Source organism: Mustela erminea, chromosome 5, assembly GCF_009829155.1.
Source record: "Mustela erminea isolate mMusErm1 chromosome 5, mMusErm1.Pri, whole genome shotgun sequence".
In the NCBI taxonomy this organism is placed as follows: domain Eukaryota; kingdom Metazoa; phylum Chordata; class Mammalia; order Carnivora; family Mustelidae; genus Mustela; species Mustela erminea.
This window is the reverse complement of record NC_045618.1, coordinates 106,835,858-106,859,742: the sequence shown is the minus strand read 5'-3', so window position 1 is coordinate 106,859,742 and position 23,885 is coordinate 106,835,858. Positions and strand designations below refer to the sequence as shown.

Genomic DNA, 23,885 nt, shown 5'->3' with positions numbered 1-23,885 from the left:
TAAGGAAATTCATCAAAATACTAATAATGTTTTTCTGTGTTGGAAGTAATAATGACATAAATACCTTTTCCCTCTGGATCTTCCTCTGTTGCATACATTCTTTATTAAGAGAAAGCATTATTTTTAGAATCAGAAAAAACTAATTATATAGTAAGGCACTTGTCCAGATAGAAGGTGACATACTTTTCTGTGTGAGAAAATAAATATATGGGTGAAATGAACTTGGGGTCTCTAGCGAGAAGATGAGTAATTTACCTGGGAATTCCCAGAGCATCAAGAGAAGGAGACCCAGATCTCACTCCCATCTTTTTGATGTTCAAAGTAACTGAAATTTTTGGGTGGGCTGGATAGCTCTGATCATAACCGAATGACAAAAACGGTGGGGAAACCTCTTAATACACAATCATCTCAAGGATAGAAAGAGGATCCCAAAGTGGTTATCAAAGATGACTAATGTGTTGGTTATGGTGGGATGAAGACAAGAATCCGCCCCGACCCACAGGAGAGTTTCTAGCTTTAGCCTGATGCTATAAACTAAAAAAAGCATTCCAGGGACATATGTTATCACTGAAGCTGTCCCTCTGCTAAGAAGAGAAATTCTTTGCTAAGGGAAGTTGTGGACTCAAACCATTTAGTTGAAACCTTAAAAAGAGATACAGACTTATTTTCTATCTCCAACCTAGTAAAATGGGACCTAATAATTGTTACTTTTTTCAAATAAAGGGATAAAACTAGCTTAGAATACATACAGGCAAGATATTAGATAAAGTGCTATAAAATGAGATGAAATGGTATAATAAAAATCAAGACTGATTAAGATTATGAAAAAACCTTTAATAATTATACAAATAAAACAGCTAGATTAAAAATACTATGAGTATATGAATAGCAACACAAAAATTACCTTAAGGAATACTCTAGATAAATATTGTTAATATTATTATATATCCTTTGAAATTCTCCATAAAAGTGGTATAATACCATACATAGTCATTCACAGTTTAACTTAAACACTTACCAGATATACATTTGTACATCAAAAACACAGATCTACATCATCTCTTTCAATGGCTGTGAAATATTCCATTTTATGGTGTAGTGATAATTTTTAATATTCTGATTTTGATGATCTAACCTTAAGGGTTGGGATTATGATGGTGAACAGGATTCTGTCTCCAAGTGGGAACTTTTTTCTACAGATGGTTTTCCTCTTATAAAAATACAGTAACTAGGACCATACTCATATTCAGAGCTAAGAGAATGGGAATTCTCATAATCTAAAAGATAATTTTGTGAAGGTCAACAGGACCCAGGCAGAATAATATTCTGATTTATTAGACTTGTCTCCTTATGTTAGATAAAACAGTTGAGCCAATGTTAGTTTGACCTGCTCTTCTCTTCCCGAGTCTTAGAGTGAAATATAGACCAAAGAGAGATAATACTTCTGCCTCTCCTGATACAATAGCCTTGAGCAGTGAAAAAAGCTATTTATTCTGGTGGACAGAAATCTGGAGAGACACTACAAAATCTCTGAGCTTTGGACACGCTGAGGCTGTTGCAGTCAATATTACCTTTCTTTTGCCTGAATGAAATCCTGCCCAACATTTCCCTTCTAGATCATTCTAAGTTGGAAATCTTGTGGACTTAATGTAGGTGGTCCATGAATCAGGAGGAGTAAAACACATCTATTCAGAAAAGAAATCTATCTGGACCAATGAAAGTCTTTTACCAGGATAAGGAAAAGATAGTTTGGGGTCAGGGTGGGACATGTCACTGGAAAGCAGTTATAGCTTTCACTTTGCTCTTATATCCAATAATTAGAATTATTTTTCTTTATAACTATCTGGTGGTAAAAAGAGCTTAAAACAGTTGAATAGTTTAGGGGGTCTAAAGAAAATTACAACAGGCTTGATGCATCATAATTCACTTAGTTCTTTTATAGATAGATCTCCTTATAGATCTCTTTTATAGACAGATACTTAGTTTCTTTCTGGGTTCCCCCCCGGCTTGCTCTTTCTTTCTCTCTGACAAATAAATAAAATCTTTAAAAAAAATAAAATAATTTTTAAAGAACTGTTTAATTCAAAATGTGAGAAATGGTACACCACTTTTTTTTTTAGGTTACTCCTCAGAATAATCATAATGATCATCATTATAACAGCATTTATTTAGGACTTACTGTGTGGCCAACTGCTATGACAACCACACATCTTATTTACTTTTCAGAATAGTGCAATGACATCGGTTTGATTAGTTCATATATTCATTGGCCATTTATAATTCTGGGGGCAAATTTTTGTTCTTGTCTTTTGCCTATTTCTCTTTGTGTAGAAGAAGTACCCTTTAAACATTAAGGTAATCAACCATGTCTTATACCATACTTATACCATGTCTTTATTGGTATAAGTCAAAAGTAATTGATAAATCAGAAAGTGGGAGAAACAGGCTCTTACTGAGATACAGGTGGTACAAAAATAAAATGGGACAAGGAGATGAAGAGATGATTGGAATTGGAAGTAAACATATGAAATTGTATTTTCATATATCTTAGTCTCCCTAAATAACCTTAGATTTGTAAACAAGTTTCAATGGTTACCAGATTGTATAAACACTGTGCGATTACCAAGAAATATTTACTTTTTAATGCCTTTGGATGTGGTCACAGAATCAATGATTAAGGAATTACCTTCTACAACTAAGAGTCATGGACAGTAGGCAGTGCCCGTCAGAGCTAAATCAGGCACTTGCTTCATCATCAGGACAAGGGTCTTCACTATTCCTGACTGGAAGAACTTGGTTATTACTCTAGAAACAGTGACTGTGGTGTATTTCCTCTTTTTCCCTTTTGTGTTCCAAATTTACCACTGTTGGTGGGAAAAGACCTTCTCTTAGATTGTAGCTGATCAGACCAAAAAGAGTCACATAATGGAGAGAAGTGCCCATCACCAACAGATCCTAGACTTGTAACTTGATGATACAACTGGATGGGACTTTGGCAGCATCTCCTACAGGAAAAGGGAAGCTAAGTCATGTTAGTTGGCATTTGGGTGGCAAAAGGGCAGTCTGTGAAAGAAACTGCTTGTTAGCTGACCTCATTTTCTTATTCCTCTGTAATAGACACCTTGAATTTCCACTAAGTCCCTGCCTCCCTTGCACCTAGATATGGCCATGAGACTAAATTCTGGTCAGTGATATAAATGGTAGTATTGTGTACAAATCAGGATTGTGCCCTTAAAGTGGGGGAGGTATGTCCTACTCTGCCTTCTTTTTTTCCTACCTTGCTTCAACTGTGGATGAGATAGTGGACCATCAAGGACCATTATTAGAAAAGGGGAACATCTTAGAGATGGTGCAACAACACAGGAGTCTGGGTTCCTGCATCACCTCATGGAGCAGATGCCTTAAACCAGCATGGCCCCATTTGCTTCCAGTCTGGTGGGCTACAGGAAAGTGAACTTCTTTTTTTTTTTTTTTTTTTTTTAAAGATTTTATTTATTTATCTGACAGAGAGAAATCACAAGTAGATGGAGAGGCAGGCAGAGAGAGAGAGAGGGAAGCAGGCTCCCTGCTGAGCAGAGAGCCCGATGCGGGACTCGATCCTAGGACCCTGAGATCATGACCTGAGCCGAAGGCAGCGGCTTAACCCACTGAGCCACCCAGGCGCCCCAGGAAAGTGAACTTCTAACTAACTTTTTCTTTGGACCCCTGTTATATAAAACCTGTATTCCAGTTTCTGTATGTAAAGATTATACCTTAGTGTATTTTGTCCTGCTACAGTTCTGAAATACACAGGAATTAATGTTTTTGCATAATTTTTTGTTGAGAAACCAAAGTACAAGTTAAAACATGGTTTAATTTATAATAATATCCTAGTTGAGCTGACCAGGGATTTATCTTGAAACTGAGAAATGTTAAATATATTTTTTCTTTTTTCATGAAAACAAAGTTCAAACTTCTATTTGGGAAAAAAATCCTGTTTTTAATCCTTTTATAAATGGAAGGTTTATATTTGCAAGTATTTTAACTGGTTGCTTGGAAGGTGTCTTTTCTAAACAAACATTTTTTAAGCATAGAGACTTCCAAAGAACATTTAAAAACCCAAATGGTTTATATTAAATCTGAAAATTCAGAGCACTAAGTTTAGAGTACTTTTAGAAAGCACAAGAACTTATTTTTGAAAGCGAACAAACATTAACATGCCCATGTTAAATATAAATCATTAAAAAGCATACTAGAACTAATGTAGTCATGGTACTTTTCTCCCTTCATTTTGAAATTTAAAAATCAACCTTTCTGTCATATCTTGCACAAATTGACATTCTTCTAACTGTACATATAAGCAGCTGTTTGGCATTAGGTTGGGTCAGCTTCACTTTTTTTTTTTTTTGCTTAAGCACTTAGCCAATCTTTTAGATTCAACTGAGATTTCCTGCAACTTCTCAGGTAAGATTTTTTTTTTTTTTTTCCAAGAGCTTTGTTATTTTCTCATACAGTAAAAATAAGAAATTCATTGAATTCCAATTAATTTGCTCCCTTGAATCTCAGTTCACCTCTAAAAATGAACAAGCAAAATTATTGACACATCAATTTTTATTTTTGAGGATTCAAGTACAACAAATATGTTAAAGTATGGTAGGCACCTGTTATTCGCAAGGGAGTAGACAAACACAGTCAGACAGATGATTTAAACTAAACTTGAGGCTTTCTTGGCCAGGGATGCGGTACAATGGGTGTGTGTATGTGTGTGTTTGTCCGATTCAAACCTAGCAGATAATCAAAATGAGACCTTTGTCAAGGATTCTGCCATGTACAGACCAAGTCCCTAACTAAGGTACTACTTCCAATCACTAGGTCCACTTAAGAAGGTGAGTCAGGCCTGGCAGATAAATACATTGGTATGGAGAATTCAGAAATTCTTGCATTAGTTATTGTGCAAATGAGATTCTAATTCCTAGCCTATTTCACAGAACAGAATCGGCTGTATCTCATTTCAGCATGGTAAGAGACATTCAACATTTTGCATTTGCATTTACTCTTAACCATCATATTCATCTTTTCCAAAGCTGTGTCTAGCAGAAGTGATTATCTAAACATGGGCTGTATGATTCTGGACTGTCTGACAGATGACAGACAGCTTGTTACTGAAAGCTTACACTAAAGGTTTTGAAAGACTCTTTAAAGACTGGCATCAGGAGATACAGCCATGAGAATACTGTCTTGCTGTCATTTCGTTAGACATGGTGGCTCTGAGTCAACATCCAAGCATACTTACTCATGCATTTAAATACAGAAGTAAGTATAAAATCAGCATAACTTTTATACCCTTCCTCTTCTACTTTATATATCTATAACTTTTCTTGTGTCTTTTATAGATTGACCACATTCTCCCCCTCATTTTAATTTTTAAATTTTTTCTTATTTTTTACTAACATATAATGTATTATTAGCCCCAGGGGTACAAGTCTGTGAATCGCCAGATTTACACACTTCACAGCACTCACCATAGCACATACCTTCCCCAATGTCCATCATCCAACCATCCTCTCCTAACCTCCCTCCCCCAGGAAACCCTCAGTTTGTTTTGTGATATTAGGAGTCTCTTATGGTTTGTCTCCTTCCTGATCCCATCTTGTTTCATTTATTCTTTTCCTGCCCTCCAAACCCCTCACATTGCCTCTCAAATTCTTCGTATCAGGGAGATCATATGATAATTGTCTTTCTCTGACTGACTTATTTCGCTCAGCATAATACCCTCTAGTTCCATCCATGTCGTTGCAAAAGGCAAGATTTCATTTCTTTTGATGGCTGCATAGTATTCCATTGTATATATATACCACATCTTCCTTATCCATTCATCTGTTGATGGACATCTAGGTTCTTTCCATAGTTTGACTATTGTGGACATTGCTGCTATAAACATTCAGGTGCACATGACCCTTTGGATCACTATATTTGTATCTTTAGGGTAAATGCCCAGTAGTGTGATTACTGGGTCATAGGGTAGCTCTATTTTCAACTTTTTAAGGGACCTCCATGCTGTTTTCCAGAGTGGGTGCACCAGCTTGCATTCCCACCAACAGTGTAGATGGACCACATTTTAAAAAGTCTGCTGAGGATTTCGTTTACCAACTAATGCTTTATGATTGTGCTATTTCAATTTCTCATTATTATTAATGGTGCTTCTGATGAAGCTGGAAAAAGAACATGAAATAAAGTCCAAAACCAGCAGAAGAAGGGAAATAACAAAGATGAGAGTAGAAATAAATCATACAGAATTCAAAAACAAAGTAGAAGAGATCAACAAAAAGAGGAGCTGGTTCTTTGAAAGAATTAACAAAATTGACAAATCCCTAGCCAGACTTATCAAAAAGAAAAGAGAAAGGACCTAGATAAATAAAACCACAAATGTAAGAGACGAAATCACAACCAACATCAAAGAAATACAATTATAAGACAATATTACAAGCAATTATATGTCAACGAATTGGACGTTCTGAAAGAAATGGATAAATTCCTAGAAACAAATAAATTACTAAAACCCAAACAGGAAAAATAGAAAATGTGAACAGACTTGTAACCAACAAAGAAATGCAATCAGCAATCAAAAAATCTCCCAACAAACAAGAGTTCAGGATTAAATGGCTTTCCAGGGCAATTATACCAAATATTTAAAGAAGAGTTAACATCCATTCTTCTAAAACTATTCAAAAAAAAAAAATAGAAATGGAAGGAAAACTTCTAAACTCATTATATGAGGACAGCATTACCTTGATTCCAAAACCAGACAAAGACCCCAAAAAAGAGAACTAGAGACCAATATCTGTTATGAACATGGATGCAAATATTCTCAACAAGATACTAGCAAATCAAGTACAACACTACTTTAAAAGAATTGTTCACTATGATCAAGTGGGATTTAATCCTGGGCCGCAGGAGTGATTCAATATCTGCAAACCAGTCAACATGATACACTATATTAATAAAAGAAAGAATAGGAACCATATGATCTTCTCAATAGAGGCAGAAAAAGCATTTGACAAAATATAGCATCTTTTCTTGATAAAAACCCTCAAGAAAGTAGGGATAAAAGTCAGAATAGCTAAGATTAACCAGTGAGGAAATGACAGGTGTTGGTGAGGAAACAAAGAAAGGGGAACCCTCCTACATTGTTGGTGGGAATGCAAGCTGGTGCACCCACTTTGGAAAACAGCATGGAGGTTCCTCCAAAGTTGAAAACAGAGCTACCCTACAACCCAGCAATTGCACTACTGGGTATTTACCCTAAAGATATAAAGGTAGTGATCCGAAGGGGCACATGCACCTGAATGTTTATAGCAACAATGTCCACAATAGTCAAAATATGGACAGAACCTAGAAGTCCATCAACAGATGAATGGATAAAGAGGATATAGTATCTACATAGAATAGAATACTATGTGGCCATGAAAAACCCAAAACTTGCCATTTGGAATGATGCAGATGGAACTTGAGGGTATTATGCTAAAAGAAATAAGTCAGTCAGAGAAAGACTATTATCATATGATCTACCTGATATAAGGAATTTGAGAGGCGGGGTGGGGGTTCGTGGGGGGAAGGGAGGGAAAAATGAAATAGGATGGGACCAGGGAGGGAGACAAACAATAAGAGACTCTTAGTCTCAAGAAACAAACTGAGGGTTGTTGGGCAGGGGGAGGGATAGGGTGGCAGGAGTGATGGACATTGAGGAGGGTATGTACTATGGTGAGTACTGTGAATTGTGTAAGACAGATGATTCACAGACCTGTACCCCAGAAAAAATTAATACATTATATGTTAATTTAAAAAAAAGAAAGAAAGTAGGGATAGAAGGAACATACATCAGTATCATAAAGGCCAGCTAATAATATCCTCAATGGGGAAAAACTGAGAACTTTTCTCCCAAGGTCAGGAAGGTGACAGGGATGTCTACTCTTACCACTGTTGTTTAACATACTACTGAAAGTGCTAACCTCAGCAGACAACAAAAAGAAATAAAACACATCCAAATCAGCAAGGAAGAAGTCAAACTTTCACTCTTTGCAGATGACATTAAAAAAAAAAAAAAGACCACCAAAAAATTGCTATAACCGACATAAGAATTTAGTAAAGCCACAGGATATAAAATCAACATACAAAAATCTGTTGCGTTTCTATACACCAATAATGAAGCAGCAGAAAGAAAAACCAAGGAATCAATTCCATTTACAATTGCACCAAAAACCGTAAGATACCTAGAAATAAACCTAACCAAAAGGTAAAAGATTTGTATGCTGAAAATTATAGAGCCCTTATGAAGGAAATTGAAGACCTCAAAGAAACAGAAAAACATTCCATGCTTATGGATTGGAAAAGTAAATATTGTTAAAATGTCTATACTATCCAAAGCAATCTACACATTCAATGCAATCCTTATCAAAATAGCACAAGTGTTTTTCACAGAGCTAGAACAAACAATTCCAAAATTTGTATGGAACCAGGAAAGACCCCAAACAGCCAAAGAAAAGTTGAGAAAAAAAAAAAAAAAGAAAAGAAAGAAAGAAAAAGCAAAGCAAAGCAGGAAGCATCACAATTCTGGACTCGAAGTGGTATTACAAAGCTGTAATCATCAAGATAGTATGGTACTGACACTAAAACAGACTCATAGATCAATGGAACAAGAGAGAGAACCCAGTAATGGATCCTCAACTCTATGGTCAATTAATCTTTGATAAAGCAGGAAAGGATAACCAATAAAAAAGACAGCCTCTTCAACAAGGGGTGTTGGGAAAACTGCACAGGGACAAGTAGAAGAATGAAATCGGACCACTTTCTTATACCATACACAAAAATAGATTCAAAATGGGTGAAAGACCTAAATGTGAGACAGGAAACCATCAAAATACTAGAGGAGAACACAGGCTATAAGGAACCTCTTTGATCTTGGCCTCTGCAACTTCTTATTAGACCCATCACTGGGGCAAGAGTAACAAAAGCAAAAATGAACTATTGGGACTTAAGCTAAAACCCTTCTGCACAGCAAAGGAAACAATCAACAAAACTAAAAGGCAGCCGAAGGAATGGGAGAAGATATTTGCAAATGACTTTTTTTTTTTCCCACTGAGAGATATAAAGTAAAGATTTAATTAAATGGAGACAAACCATTTTCCTGGAAGAAAAGAATCAATGTTGTAGAGAAGGCAATTCTTTTTAAATTGATTTATAGATTTAACATAACCCCAATGAAAATCTCAATGAGATAATAATACTCAACTGTTGGCAAAAGTACAGTGGAAACAGTCATTTTCATGTACTACTGGTAAGAGTTCAGATTTGTGCAGTCTTTTTTTTTTTTAAATTTTCAACTTTATTTTATTTTTTCAGTGTTCCAAGATTCATTGTTTATGCATCACACTCCCAGTGCTCCATGGAATACATGCCCTCCTTAATACAACAGGCTCACCAAACCCCCCCACCCACCAAGGAAGAGGGAGTTGCAAATGACATACTTGATAAAGGGTTACTATTCAAAATCTATAAAGAACTTATCAAATTCAACATTCAAAAACAAATAATCCAGTTAAGAAATGGACAGAAGACGTGAATCCATAAAGAAGACATCTAGATGGCTAACAGACACATGCAGAGATGCTCAACATCACTCATCAACAAGGAAATACAAATCAGACAAATGGATAAAGAAGATGTGGTCCAGATATACAATGGAATATTACTCAGCAATCAAAAGGATAAATACCCAACTTTTGTATCAACATGGGTAGGACTGGAGGAGATTATGTTGAGTGAAATAAGTCAAGCAGAGAAAGTCAATTACCATATAGTTTCACTTACTTGTAGAGCATAAGGAACTGACCTTAAGATGAGGAAATTACACTGGATTATCAGGGTGGGCACAATACCATGGAATTTTACTTAGCCATCAAAAAGAATGAAATCTTAACCATTTGCAACAACTTGGATGGAGCTAGTGTATTATGCTAAGTGAAATAAGTCAGAGAAAGACAAATACCATATAATTTCATTTATATGTGGAAATTTAAGAAACAAAACAAAGGAACATAGGGGAAGGCAAGGAAAAATAAAATAAAAATAGAGAGGGAGGCAAATCATGAGAGACTCTTCACTATAGAGAACAAACTGAGGGTTCCTGGAGGGGAAGTGGTGGAGAGATGGACTGGATGGGTGATAGGCATTAAGCAGGGCACCTGATGGGATGCACACTGGGTGTTATATGTAAGTGATGAAGCACTAAATTCTAACCCTGAAACTAATACTATACTATATATTAACTGACTTGAATTAAACTAAAAACTTGGAAGTAATAAAGAAAAAATAAAGTAGAAGTCCTTGCTCCTGGTGAGACTACCTCTTCCCAAGCTTTAACTCTTACCAGGATCAGAACGATGGCTACAGAAAGGGACTATTTCTCCATGTATCTATATATAGATAGAGAGGCAGATATGGCACAGAATTACTCTAGGGCTGCCACTCACGCTAGTCTCTGTAAATGGTGCCCCTGGAGTTAGGTCATGCACAACCTTCAGGTTGTATATGACAGCCCTGGCTACTGAACACAGCGTGCTTCCAGGAAGATAAATTGCCTGTCCGCTTCTTAGGGAAGACCTCCACTCCCACCAACTCAACATTCTTCATATGACACTTTCAAGATGCCTAACAGACTGGTCTCAAGAAGGATATTACAATTAAATTATTTACCCATCACTCTTAAAATTAAGAATGAATCAGATTAGAAAGCTAAGAAACAATTAGGATGAATTCCATCATTTGTTGATTTCCTAAATCCCTGCAACTCCTCCAACTCTGACTGTACAAGAACCTCTGAGGTCATTCCTCATCTCTCTGACCCTTACTTGGTAGAATGCCTTGTTAAGACCCGATTAGGGCACCAGCTAAAGGCAATACCTGGGAGGCTACAGTTGCTGTCCAAATGTTGAGGCAATGCAATCAAGTTGAGAACAAGTAATTTACTTGGGAGGTGAACTTGGAAATGTTGGTAAGGGGGTGAGGAAAAGAAACTGAGAAATGAAAGAAGACCACAAAAGATGTATTTTTGAGCTTGTTAATATTGTGGTTAACTGGGGCTCAATCCCACTGAGTATCTTGGGAGGCAGTATTGGACATGTGTCAGAATCATCTTCTTTGAGGGGTTAGGAAGCTGGAGATGTTTTTCACTAGCTTCCCAGGTATTTGTTTTCTGGCTGCTTTCAGGGATATTAACCCTTTGATCCTTCTGCCTTACCCTTGTAATGGGTGGTCCTGCTCCCAAAGTCAGATAAAAACCCTCAGATGTTTACTATAGAAAGAGGTTGGTACTTGGGCAAGTACCAATAACATCTGCTCAAGAAGTCATCTACGCCTACATTTTTCAGGTAGGTAAGCTGATAAATTTCTTATTTTTATTTAAGAAAATTTGAGGTGGGGTTATATTTTCACTTTTCACTGAATGAAGTCCAACTAATCCACATAGCAGACATATATATTACATAATCCATATGCTATAAAATTACAAGAAATACTCATACCAGGCATAATAATTCCATGATTAATAACACTTGGCACTTCTTCATAGTTACAGTATGAATTTAGTGGCCATCTGCTACACATCAGTCCCCATGCTAGTCATTTACATGGACTAAAAACAGTTACATTTTATTGAGCCCTAACTTGAGCCAAGATTCTTAATTGTACTATTTGTTAATGTGTATGTTATTTTATTTGGCAAGGGAGGAATTAAAGTTGCCAATAAACTGACCTTAAGATGAGGAGATTACACTGGATTATCAGGGTGGGCACAATATATTCATGAGGGTCCTTTTCAATAAAAAAGGGAGGCAGGAGAGTTGGAGTCAGGGAAATCTGAAGATGCTGCTCTGCTGCCATTGAATGAAGGAAGAGGTGCAAGCCAAGGAATGCAGACAGTCTCTATAAATTGGAGAAGACAGGGAAATGGATAACTCCCTAACGCCACCAGAAAGAATATAGCCCTGCCAACACCTTGACTTTTGCTCAGTGAGACCCACTTTGAATTTATGACCTCCAGAACTGTAATCATAAATTTGTGTTCTAAGCCCTTAAAGTTGTGGTAATTTGTTACAGCAGCCATGAGAAACTAATCCATTGTAACTAAAGGTGGGTGGTGGCCTCTGTAGAACTAGCTATTCCCAAGGTTCCAGAAATAATTGAAGTGTTGATAGATCACTTAGAAAGGTTCTACATTACCAACTTATATGATGGAGGGCTGCATAAGCACACCATGAAAAATGAACATAAGGAAAAATATCAATTTAAAGGTAGGACTGCTTACAGATGTTCTATTTGAGAAAAGCTTAGCCTGGTAAGTTACAGCCTAGTTTGGGGTGAAGACTTCCCTGGGGTTGTCTTCTCCTAATAGTATAAAGTCTTGACAAATCACTGGATGTGTATTCCTTTTTATTAATCTCATAACGAATCTTAGAATTTTTTCTTTTTTCCCTTAGTCACAGAATACAATAAAAATAAGGTAGGATCTGAAAAATCCTGTTTTACTTTTGGGTCTCTTTTCTTCTTGAAGTCCAATACTACTCTTTGAACACAGACTAGCAAACAATATACTCACACCAAAAAATCTGGAAAAATATTACCATTTTTATGTTTAACAGAAGTCAAACTATCTGTTTATAGAGAGATTAAACGTATAGTCCTTTGAAGAATATCTATCATCTCTATATTGGTGTATTTGTTATTTCAAAGTATGTACTCCAGTTGTTACATTGACTTTAATATATATATACCTGAGGAAATGTTTCTAATTGTTCCATGACATTTCCAAAATGTAATTTTACTTTGTAAATCAAATAATGACAAAGTTAATCCACAGTGCCAAGGGCTTATAGTATTGAGATCTGATTCAGTTTCTTTTTTTAAAAAAATTGATTCTGATGGAAGAGATTGGTAGAGAGGTAGGTTTAAAACCGCTGTAGACGGGCACCTGGGTGGCTCAGTGGGTTAAAGCCTCTGCCTTCAGCTCGGGTCGTGATTTCAGGGTCCTGGGATCGAGCCCCGCATCGGGCTCTCTGCTCGGCAGGGAGCCTGCTTCCTTTTCTCTCTCTGCTTGCCTCTCTTCCTACTTATGATCTCTCTCTGTCAAATAAATAAATAAAATCTTAAAAAAAAAAAAAAGAAAAAAGAAAACCAACCCAGAGCCCAGCCTTGCGTAACAGCATGGCCTTGCTTATAGTTGATATTAAAAAAAAAAAACAAAAAAACAACAACAAAAAAAAAACCAGCTGTAGAAAAAATCAAGGTTATCTCCAAAGAATTTCTCTGAGAATCAGGACAATCATTTATTGTTGTTGTTGATGGACATCTTGGCTCTTTCCACAGTTTGGCTATTGTGGACATTGCTGCTATAAATATTGGGGTGCAGGTGCCCCTTCAGATCACTACATTTGTAAATCCCCAGTAGTGCAATTGCTGGGTCATAGGGTAGCTCTATTTTCAAATTTTTGAGGAACCTCCAAACTGTTTTCCAGAGTGGCTGCACCAGCTTGCATTTCCCCCAACAGTGTAAGAGGGCTCCCCTTTCCCAGCATCCTCACCAATACCTGTTGTTTCCTGACTTGTTAATTTTAGTCATTCTGACTGGTGTGAGGTGGTATCTCATTGTGGTTTTGATTTGAATTTCCCTGATGATGAGTGATGTTGAGCACTTTTTCATATGTCTGTTGGCCATTGGGATGCCCTTTCACAGAAATGCAGGACAATCATTTGGCTGCATTGTCAGGTCCCATGTTAGAGTCTGGTCTCATCAAGAATGTTCAGAGCAGCAATATCCACAATAGCCAAACTGTGGAAGGAACCAAGGTGCCCTTCAACAGACAAATGGATAAAAAAGATGTGGTCCATATACACAATGGAGTATTACTCAGGAGTCAGAAAGAATGAATGCCCAAATTTTACATCAGCATGGTTGGGACTGAAGGAGATTATGGTAAGTGAAATGAGTCAGGCAGAGAAAGTCAATTATCATATGGTTTCTCTTATTTGTGGAACATAAGGAATAGCATGGATATAAGTTTCTTGACAAATCACTGGATGTGCAGGGGAAAATGAAGGGGGAGAATCAGAGGAGGAGATGAACCATGAAAGACTATGGTCTCTGGGAAACAAACTGAAGGTTTTAGAGGAGAGGGGGTTGGGGGGATGGGTGAGCCTCGTGATGGGTATTAAGGAGGGCACATATTGCATGGAGCACTGGGTGTTATACATAAACAATGAATCATGGAACACTACATCAAAAACTAATGATGTACTGTATGGTGGGTAAAATAACATAATAATAATAAAAAAAAGAATAATGGCAGTTTTTCTACTCAATAGGTAGTTTTTATTCCTTCATGCTGAGAGCGTGGAGAAGAATAGAAAATGAGGATTTATAAAAGATGTCAGGGTAGAAAATCCATCCAAATTCATCTGGATTGGGCAAACTAGCTAATAATCCATATTTTTGAAGCTATAGAAACATTTCTCAAGAATAAGCCATCATGTACTCATCTTCCTCTAAATGCCAGTGTATGAGTGATTAAATGGTGGTATTTGAACAAAGTCCCTTCTCTACTCTTAAGTTGACTAACATACACCAGAAAAAGTTTTTTTCACCCTATATTTTCACAAACCAGGATACTTTGCATCAGGAGTTCAAATTTCATTTTGCTTTGTGTGAATATTTTGGGATTGTTTGCTTCTATATATTTATTTAAATATAAGATCACATTTTCCTTTATGGGGAAGAGACCCTTTTTGTTGTTTGTTTTTTGTTTTGGGTAAGGAGACAAGCAATCTGGCCTCCTGTGCCTCTTGTTCCACTTTTCTTTAGTTATCAAACAGAGATGGTTGCTTCCCAGTCTATGGGTACATATAATTGATTGCTTTTGTGATCTACTGCTTGATGTGGGTGAAAGATATTTCAAGCTTAGGAGACAGACATTCAGGAGGAGTTGAAAAATTCCTTTCTGGACGCCAGAGAAGGTTTCCTGACTAACTATGCCAACATAACTTCAGAAGAGCTTAAAATCTTTTTGCAGGTAAGAGATAAAGGGGTTTTATTTTGAGAGTTATAAATTTGTCAATTGTGTGAAAGACAGCTGTAGATAGGAGATTTTATAGAATGCCTTCCTGTGTGTTTTACTTAAACTTTCATAAATAATAGCACTACTTTACTGGCCCCTGAAGAGAGAAGGAAAAAAGTGATGGGCCCTTCTAGTGGCAGAAGATGTAAAGAAAAGAGCAAGAGAATGTAAAGTGGGTAAGACAGATAGATACTGGCAAGAGGAAAAGTTATACAGAGCAGATAACACTAGGGCATAGGAACTCTAAAAAGTCAGGAAAGATTAATTAGGATTGGACCAAGTTTTCCACTGACAACAATTATTAAAGCAAAACGAAACAAATGCCACAAAAACAACTGCTGGAAAATACAGGAGTAGAGGCAAAGCAGATTGGCCCCAAAAGGGGAATGACCATTTAAATCAAGCGCATGAGCCAAGTTCCACATTGTCTTCTGCCCTGTGAGTTACTTTTCAGTCCACTTGGTGAGAGGCAGTTAAGCCCCAGCAGAAAGCCACAGCCTTACGAGTCTGAAGTGACCAGTCAGAACGTAGGGCTCTAACAGTGGTTGCAATCTGAGAAGAAAATTCCAGAGAGGAGGAATCCTCTAAGTGAGAAAGTCTGCAGATGCCATATCTACTATGAATTCTTCTCAGGCTGTTGGCTGGCTCCTTAGTCATGCCGCTCAGAAAAACAAATGAAAGAAGCGTCTCTGATTCCAAAGAGTCCTGAAGAGACTTAAGCAACCACCTGTTACTGGGGAGACGGAAGTCAGAGTTCAAGTCTCACCAAGTTAGAGGGGATTTGGTAAACACCCCACACTGTTGAGATCCCAGAAACACCACATCCTACAAGTAAAACTGAAGATACCGCAAACTCTAACAAAGTATAAAATCAGCTCTCAACAAGATTAAAGTGATCTGCTGGTATTCCATCTGCCTGCCAAATAAACCCCAAACCCTCTTTTTTAAGGACGGTAACATTATCCAGAGTCTCTTTACAAATTTTCATATACAATGGCCGGCAGTCTATTAGAAAATTAGGAAATATGATTCAAAATAGAAACAATTGACTGGATACTAAGTGAGCCATAGGCATTAGAGACTCACCAATAATTTGAGACAGAGCATTACCTAAAGACTTCAAAATAAGTTTAAGAAAATCTAGTTAATAGTTTAAGAAAATAGTTTAAGAAAATCTAGGAACAGATAGAAAATTTTAGTATAATATCTGGAATTCTTAAAGAAGCATCAAACCAGTATTATAGAGATGGAAAACAGATTAGTGGTTAAGAGAAGTTAGGGATAGGGTGGTGGTGGTGGCTGTGTATCAAGGGATAGTGTGAGGGAGAGTTTTGTGTTTTGTCGACAGAATAGCTTTGTACCTTCATTTTAGTGGTAATTACATAAGTCATCTTGTGCTCTTTAAAAATAAAAGCTTTCTTGAGATACTGTTCCCATACTCCTACAATTCACTTACTTAAAGCTCACAATTCTGTGGTTTTTAGGATATTCAGAGTTGTGCAAACATTTTATGTTATTTCTGTCTGGTTTTGCTATCTGTCAGGCAAGACTTAAGGATAGCACTGGGAACAAAACCGCCCCTTACTTTTCTCCCTCCCTTCCTTCCTTTAGTAATTATTATGTGTACCTACTTGCTCCGTGTCTAATGAATGATACTGAACTTGAAATACCTCTGGGAATTTTATGTAAAAGCAGCATTCATCCCCATGGCAGATTGTGTCTATTTTTCCTTTTGAGCTTGGGCTTTTTGTCTGTTTCTTTAGTAATCAGTTTCATTTATTTTATGTCTTTTGGAAATACTTTGCAATTCAAATTTAAATATGATTCTTGCTTTTCAATGCTATGTTTTATTATTTTGTTTTGAATGCTTTTAGCATTATTTTAATGGAATTTTAGAAAAGTAGGCAAGAAAAAAGAGCCTGCTGCACCACTTAAAAGTACATGTAGCCCGAAAGTCATCTGTATGCCATTCTTTGTATACTATTTACAAGTGATTACGGTGTTCATCTCAACCAGCAATCCACACACCTCTTCTATAGAGTCACTCAAAAATATGGCCCTGGCTAAAATTCGCTTCTAATCTGACCTCCTCTTACATGACCTATCAGCAGCATTTGCCACTGGTGATCCCTCTCTCCTTCTTGACATACCTTCTTCACATGGCTTCCAGGACACTGTGTCTAATCCTGATTTTCCTCCCGTTTCATCTGTTTTTATTTCTGACTTGACTTTGCTGGTTACATTCTTCTCAATAATATTGAAGAGCTCCTGGGTGCAGTCCTCTGAACTTCTCACTTTTCTATTTATTCTCATTTCCTTTGTGGTTCGTCTCTCTCATGGCTTTAAATACCATGTATGTGATAAAAACTCCCCAATTTTTATCCCCAGCTGAGGCCTTTCCCACAAATTCCAGGTTGTAAATCCACTTTCCTGTTTGAAATCTCCACTTGGATGTCTAACAAACTGCTCAGACTCATCATTTCCAAAAGTGAGCACCTACTCTTTTCCTTGCAAAAGGAGAATCTGCCACCCACCCCAATCACCACTGCCTTCTTCATCTCCGTTGATGGCAACTCCATTCTTTTGATTATTCAGGTGAAAAGTTTGGGAGTTGTCCTTGATTATGATCTTCCTCTTACTGGTAATCTCTCAGGAAAACCTGCTGGCTGGGCCTCTGAAACATAGCAGATTCTCACTGCTTCTCACCCCCACTTGGTCTCACTGAGCCACCGTTTGGTCTTGTTGGGTCCCCCAATAATGGGTCCATGGTCAGAGGAGCGAGACTGATACAAAGCGAAGGCCAAGCAAAGCTTTATTTTGTGCCAAGCATCAAGAATCAAACCGACCATCAAACAGACCGGTCGGGGCTGCCCCTTCCAGAGAGGGCTACCCCTCCTAGCCTTAAACACTAACTTTTATAAAGCAAAGGCCATGTAGTTGGGCCTGGCCACAGACATGTGGCCAATGAAACTGTAATACACAGAGGAAGCTGCACAGTCGTGCTAGGTCCCACACGGTGGTCAATTGAGTTACAATTCACCCCATAGTAGCTATGTGAACTAGCTTATCACCTTAGTCAGAATTGGCACCCAAAAGACGCCCAAAAGGTGGGGCCCACACTCCTTGCTAGCTAGGGAGATAGTATGCAGGCTGTACTGACTGTGGGTCTCCACCTGACCTGACCCACCCTTGTATTTGGGCGTTATCTCCACCTGATCTGACCCACCCTTGTATTTGGGCTTTGTTACCTGGGACTGGTTTCCCAGATTTGCTTTTAAGCAAGCTCTTGGGGGGGTGTGTGTGTGTGTGTGTGTCAATTTAAGTTTTACTGCATAAACAACAAAATGGCTGTTCAATCGGGGTGGGGCCCGCTCTGGCTGAATAGGCCCTTACAGTCTCTTCTGGAGCTTCTGCAATATGCTCCTAATTGACCTGGTTCGACGTGGTTCTCCATGTTCTCTTCTCAATACAGCAGCCAAGTGATCCTTCTGGCATCCCTTTGGTATGTAAGTCATCTCTGCTCAAAACTTTCAGTGACTCTCCCCATTTCCATCAGGTTGAAATGTAAAGTTCTTTAATCTTACATGATTTGGTCTTCCTCCTCTATTTACTCTTCTATTACTCTGCCCTCGACTTTGCTCCACAGTGCTTCATGTCTCTAGAAGAGCCCAGGCTCCTACCTTTGATCTAGTTCTTTCCTCTGCTTAGAATGTTCTTTTCTCAAATATTTGGCTAAGTTTTTCATTGCCTTGAAGTCCTGGCTCAAATCTTATCTTCTCAATGAGACTTTCCCTGTCACACCCTATTGTGCTCTACTTACCTCTTATCACCTCCTAACAGATTAGACAATAGTCATGTTTATTACCCCCTACTGGAATCTAAATTCCACAGTGGTGCATTGCTTTTCATATTGCTTTAAGGGAAAGGTCATACATTTCATCAAGCTCACGCTTACTTCTTTCTGTTTTGTGTTAACTTGTAGACACAGACGTTTTCTATAAAAAAATGGAATAATCCCCTTAAGAAATGAAATTATCTGAGTTGGAATTTTAAAGATTCTTTTCCATTTGTGACATCCACATTAAGCACAACAGGTGAGTAAGGTGTTTTATTTTTAATTTAATTTAGTTTTTTATTTAGAATGCCAAGTATTTAAATTATTATAGCATGGAACTTTGTCTACATAAGTCATAACCCCTTCAACCTGCAAATTCAGAATGTGATTTTATTTTTAGGATAATATTTCACCAATCCATGCAGCTTCCCCTTTATTTGTGATTTTTGATCACTTGTATCTTCCATAACAAATTTGATGTGCCTTTTCACTTTAGCTGGTGGTCTTGGCAATGGCACTTCAATCTAGTCTTCCAACATACTAATGAGATAAGTAGCAAAGCAAGAACCAGACAGACTTTCCAGGACTCCTGATAGAACTCACATGTCTGTAAGTTTCTCCGGAATTCAGCTAGAACTTGGCTAGATAATTTTGTGATTTTAAAACAAAAAGTTACCATAGGCTTCTGCTAAATTTTAGACAATTCTATGATATTTTAATTTCAACTAAGAGCAACTGGGGTTTACAAAAAGAATAAACATAATTTAAGAGAGCCATTGCCAAAGACCCTCAGGATATTCCTGGGAAATACCAGTTTAGACTGCCAGAGACCTCTGGCACTGCTGTGGAATTTTCCTACTCATGGGACTAGAGAAGGTTAATAAGTGATGACTGTTATTCTCAGTATGGCATGCTCAGATATATTTCCTTTACTAAAAATAGGATGCATATTCACGGTTATGGAGAATGTGATGCCTGCGAATTCCCAACAAAATAATGATCTGTTTAGAAACCATTCTTGCTTCTTATATTTCAGTAAAAGAATTGAGAGAATCTTGGGCTTTAAGGGGCCCATGTGAGGTCAAACTGTTAGGACTGGATGTCACCATGACCCATGGTTCCTGTCCTGAGGATAATAACAACAGGGGTCTGAATGACCACCTCCTTTGATGTATCACCTGGTAGTGTTCACGAAGTCCAGGTGATTGGGGGATGTAGAGAGCAAGATGGAGTCATTCATGTCAAGTAGGGACGTAAGCAACCAAGGGCACTGCTGCTAAAATTAGATACTGCTAAAACCAGCACAGGCTAATGACACACAGAACTGATAACTTGCAGAATCAGAAGAAAGCTGCAAAGGCCCAAGACTGATTAAGCAGCTTTCAAAATCGAGGACTTTTGCAGCAAACTGTCAGTCTCTCCAAATGCTGACCCTTCCACGTCTGACTGCATCACAAAGGCAAGCGATGACCAAGGGTCTGCCTGACTGATCTCTGAACATAACAGAGACCCTTCACTGCTTGAAAATAATAAGCAGCATGTTCAGAAAGCTGACCCACTGGTCTGAGTCCTCATCTCACCCAAGCATTCATGTCCTGACTCTGCATTTGATTCCTTAATTTCCCACCCATTGTTGTATCTTGTTTGTTGTGACTTTGTAGTATACTTTGCTTTGTGTGATGTGTGAGAAGCTAAGTTAAATGTGTACTGAAATGTCATTGAATTTGGAAACCTGAAACTGCTTTACAATTATGTTAACCTTGCTAATGACTGAATAAAGCTGACACTGTGGAAAGACACAACTCACGGAAGTGCTTTCATAGCCTGTTTGCAGTAGTGGGCATGAATTTTGTCATCTGATTCCTAAGCCACTCCAGCTGTGGGCCACAGCAGATGAATAATTTTAACTTCAGGAAGTTCAACTGTATTCATTTGTTCTGTTTAACAGGGAGTTAAGAGAGATGAAATCATCTGACCATTCTCTTTCATTTGATGTTCTGATATTTTTATCTCGTCGAGACAGAATCAACTGAAATACCAGCTTGCCTGAAGAATAGAGGCAGTCCTTATTTTGTAGTCCTGGAAACCGTCAACAAGCCTACTTTGCCTTTATTCTTAAAACACATTCTTTTAAACAAACGAGAATTAAGGCAAACTATGAATATATATGAGTTCAGACATGACTTTACATGGGCATGAACTTCTCACGTTGCTTTAACATTGCCAGGCTGTTTAAAATATTGTCACAGGCAACCAAGGGAACTTTTATAAGAACTCCATGAAAAATTGTGAAACTTCATTCTTCCCCCACCTTTTGGCTGGGGGGAGAGAGAAAGAGATACTGTATTCCTATTCTTTTATATGATTGAAAATGGAAATTGAACTTAAGAGCCATGGGCATAAAATTGTCAACTCTGTGTGAGTGTGTGTCTGTGTGTGTTTCACAAAAGCAACTCCAAATCCACAACTTAGAAAAATGAAATTTTGTCAAATCTTGTGCTACACACAAGGTACCAAATACTAACTTTAGAGATTAAAATTAGATCCAGTAGCAAGAAGGACTTATTCAAGTTTGACTCTATGCAAAGTAGCAAATCTCTCCATTTTTCTTTTTGTTGTCCCATTAGTAGATGTTATAAATAGTCATAGAAGAATCCACAAAAAAGTCCTTTTTATTTTTTTGCCCAGCATTATATGATTAATTTCCTATACCATTGAATATACTTCCACAATGCAATTCTTAAAAACTGAGAAGTATTTCTTTGGGCCATTTTCCTCAGCATGTCACTTCTAATGTTAGATATGTATGTCAGTTCCAATTATTCACTCAAATAATGCTTTCGTGATACTCTTACACACTTTTCTGATCATTTCGTTAGGAGAAACTCCTAGATATAAAATGGCTGGATAATACTTTATATTATTATCCTTTAGGTTATGGTCAATTGCTCCCAGAACTCCTATGGGTCAGATATTCTGTGTCTTCTATGCTTTCTTAGAGATCCCTCTAACTATTACATTCCTGAAATTTGTGAGTAATGCAATATCACAAGCATTTTCTGGACTCAGGGAACACCTTCAGAATATGGGAATGAAAGAGGTGACTTTACTAATTTTTTTTGTTTTCTTATATATGCTTGCATTCCTAAGATAAGTACAAAGATTTAATAAATTCTGATTAAATACATCCTAAAAAGAATCTCTCTCTAGAGCCCAGATATGGACCCTCAACTCTATGGTCAAATAATCTTCGACAAAGCAGGAAAAAATATACAGTGGAAAAAAGACAGTCTCTTCAATAAATGGTGCTGGGAAAATTGGACAGCTATATGTAGAAGAATGAAACTCGACCATTCTCTTACACCGTACACAAAGATAAACTCGAAATGGATAAAAGACCTCAATGTGAGACAGGAATCCATCAGAATCCTAGAGGAGAACATAGGCAGCAACCTCTTTGATATCAGCTACAGCAGCTTCTTTCAAGATATGTCTCCAAAGGCAAAGGAAACAAAAGCGAAAATGAGCTTTTGGGACTTCATCAAAATCAGAAGCTTCTGCACAGCAAAGAAGACAGTCAAAAAAACAAGGAGGCAACCTACAGAATGGGAGAAGATATTTGCAAATGACAGTACAGACAAAAGGTTGATATCCAGGATCTATAAAGAACTTCTCAAACTCAACACACACAAAACAGATAATCATGTCAAAAAATGGGCAGAAGACATGAACAGGCACTTCTCCAAAGAAGACACACAAATGGCTATCAGACACATGAAAAAATGTTCATCATCACTAGCCATCAGGGAGATTCAAATTAAAATCACACTGAGATACCACCTTACACCAGTTAGAATGGCCAAAATTAGCAAGACAGGAAACGTGTGTTAAAGAGGATGTGGAGAAAGGGGAACCCTCTGACACTGTTGGTGGGAATGCAAGTTGGTGCAGCCACTTTGGAAAACAGTGTGGAGATTCCTTAAGAAATTAAAAATAGAGCTTCCCTATAACCCTGCAATTGCACTACTATGACCCTGCAATTGCACATACTAAAATTTACCCCAAAGGTACAGATGTAGTGAAAAGAAGGGCCATCTGTACCCCAATGTTTATAGCAGCAATGGCCACGGTCGCCAAACTGTGGAAAGAACCAAGATGCCCTTCAATGGACAAATGGATAAGGAAGATGTGGTCCATATACACTATGGAGTATTATGCCTCCATCAGAAAGGATGAATACCCAACTTTTGTAGCAACATGGATGGGACTGGAAGAGATTATGCTGAGTGAAATAGGTCAAGCAAAGAGTCAATTATCAGATGGTTTCACTTATTTGTGGAGCATAACAAATAACATGGAGGACATAGGGAGATGGAGAGGAGAAGGGAGTTGAGGGAAATTGGAAGGGGAGATGAACCATAAGAGACTATGGATTCTGAAAACCAATCTGAGGGTTTTGAAGGGGTGGGGGGTGGGAAGTTGGGGGGGCCAGGTGGTGGGTATTATGGAGGGCACGTATTGTATGGAGCACTGGGTGTGGTTCATAAACAATGAATTCTGTTATGCTGGAAAAAAAAATAATAAATAAATAAAATCTTAAAAAAAAGAATCTCTCTCTATATGTACATATATGTGCAAGTATATATGTATGTACATACTTGTGTGTGTGTGTGTGTGTGTGTGTATTTGGTATGCTTGCCCTAGTCCTATTTTTTATTGGATTTCTATATCAAGAAAAGGGTATTCAAATGAAAATAACTATAGTGCTTTATTTTTCTTCTTGTGAGAACAGAAGTATTCTTTCAAAGAACACTTGCAAAATATTATATACGTATGTAGATTTATATGCACATATTTAGAACCATGATTTTTTTTGATTTCCTGAACCACCATATGAGCTAAGTGCA

At 37.6% G+C, this 23,885-nt stretch overlaps 1 long non-coding RNA gene across 1 annotated transcript in view; it reads left to right on the top strand.

Annotated features, from left to right (window-relative positions):
• Positions 1-12,188: 12,188 nt before the first annotated feature.
• LOC116591451 overlaps positions 12,189-23,885 on the top strand; it is a 49,716-nt gene continuing 38,019 nt past the window's right edge. Inside the window, exon 1 of the long non-coding RNA XR_004286011.1 lies at positions 12,189-12,326. This is a non-coding gene — a long non-coding RNA (uncharacterized LOC116591451). The remainder of the gene's footprint in view (positions 12,327-23,885) is intronic.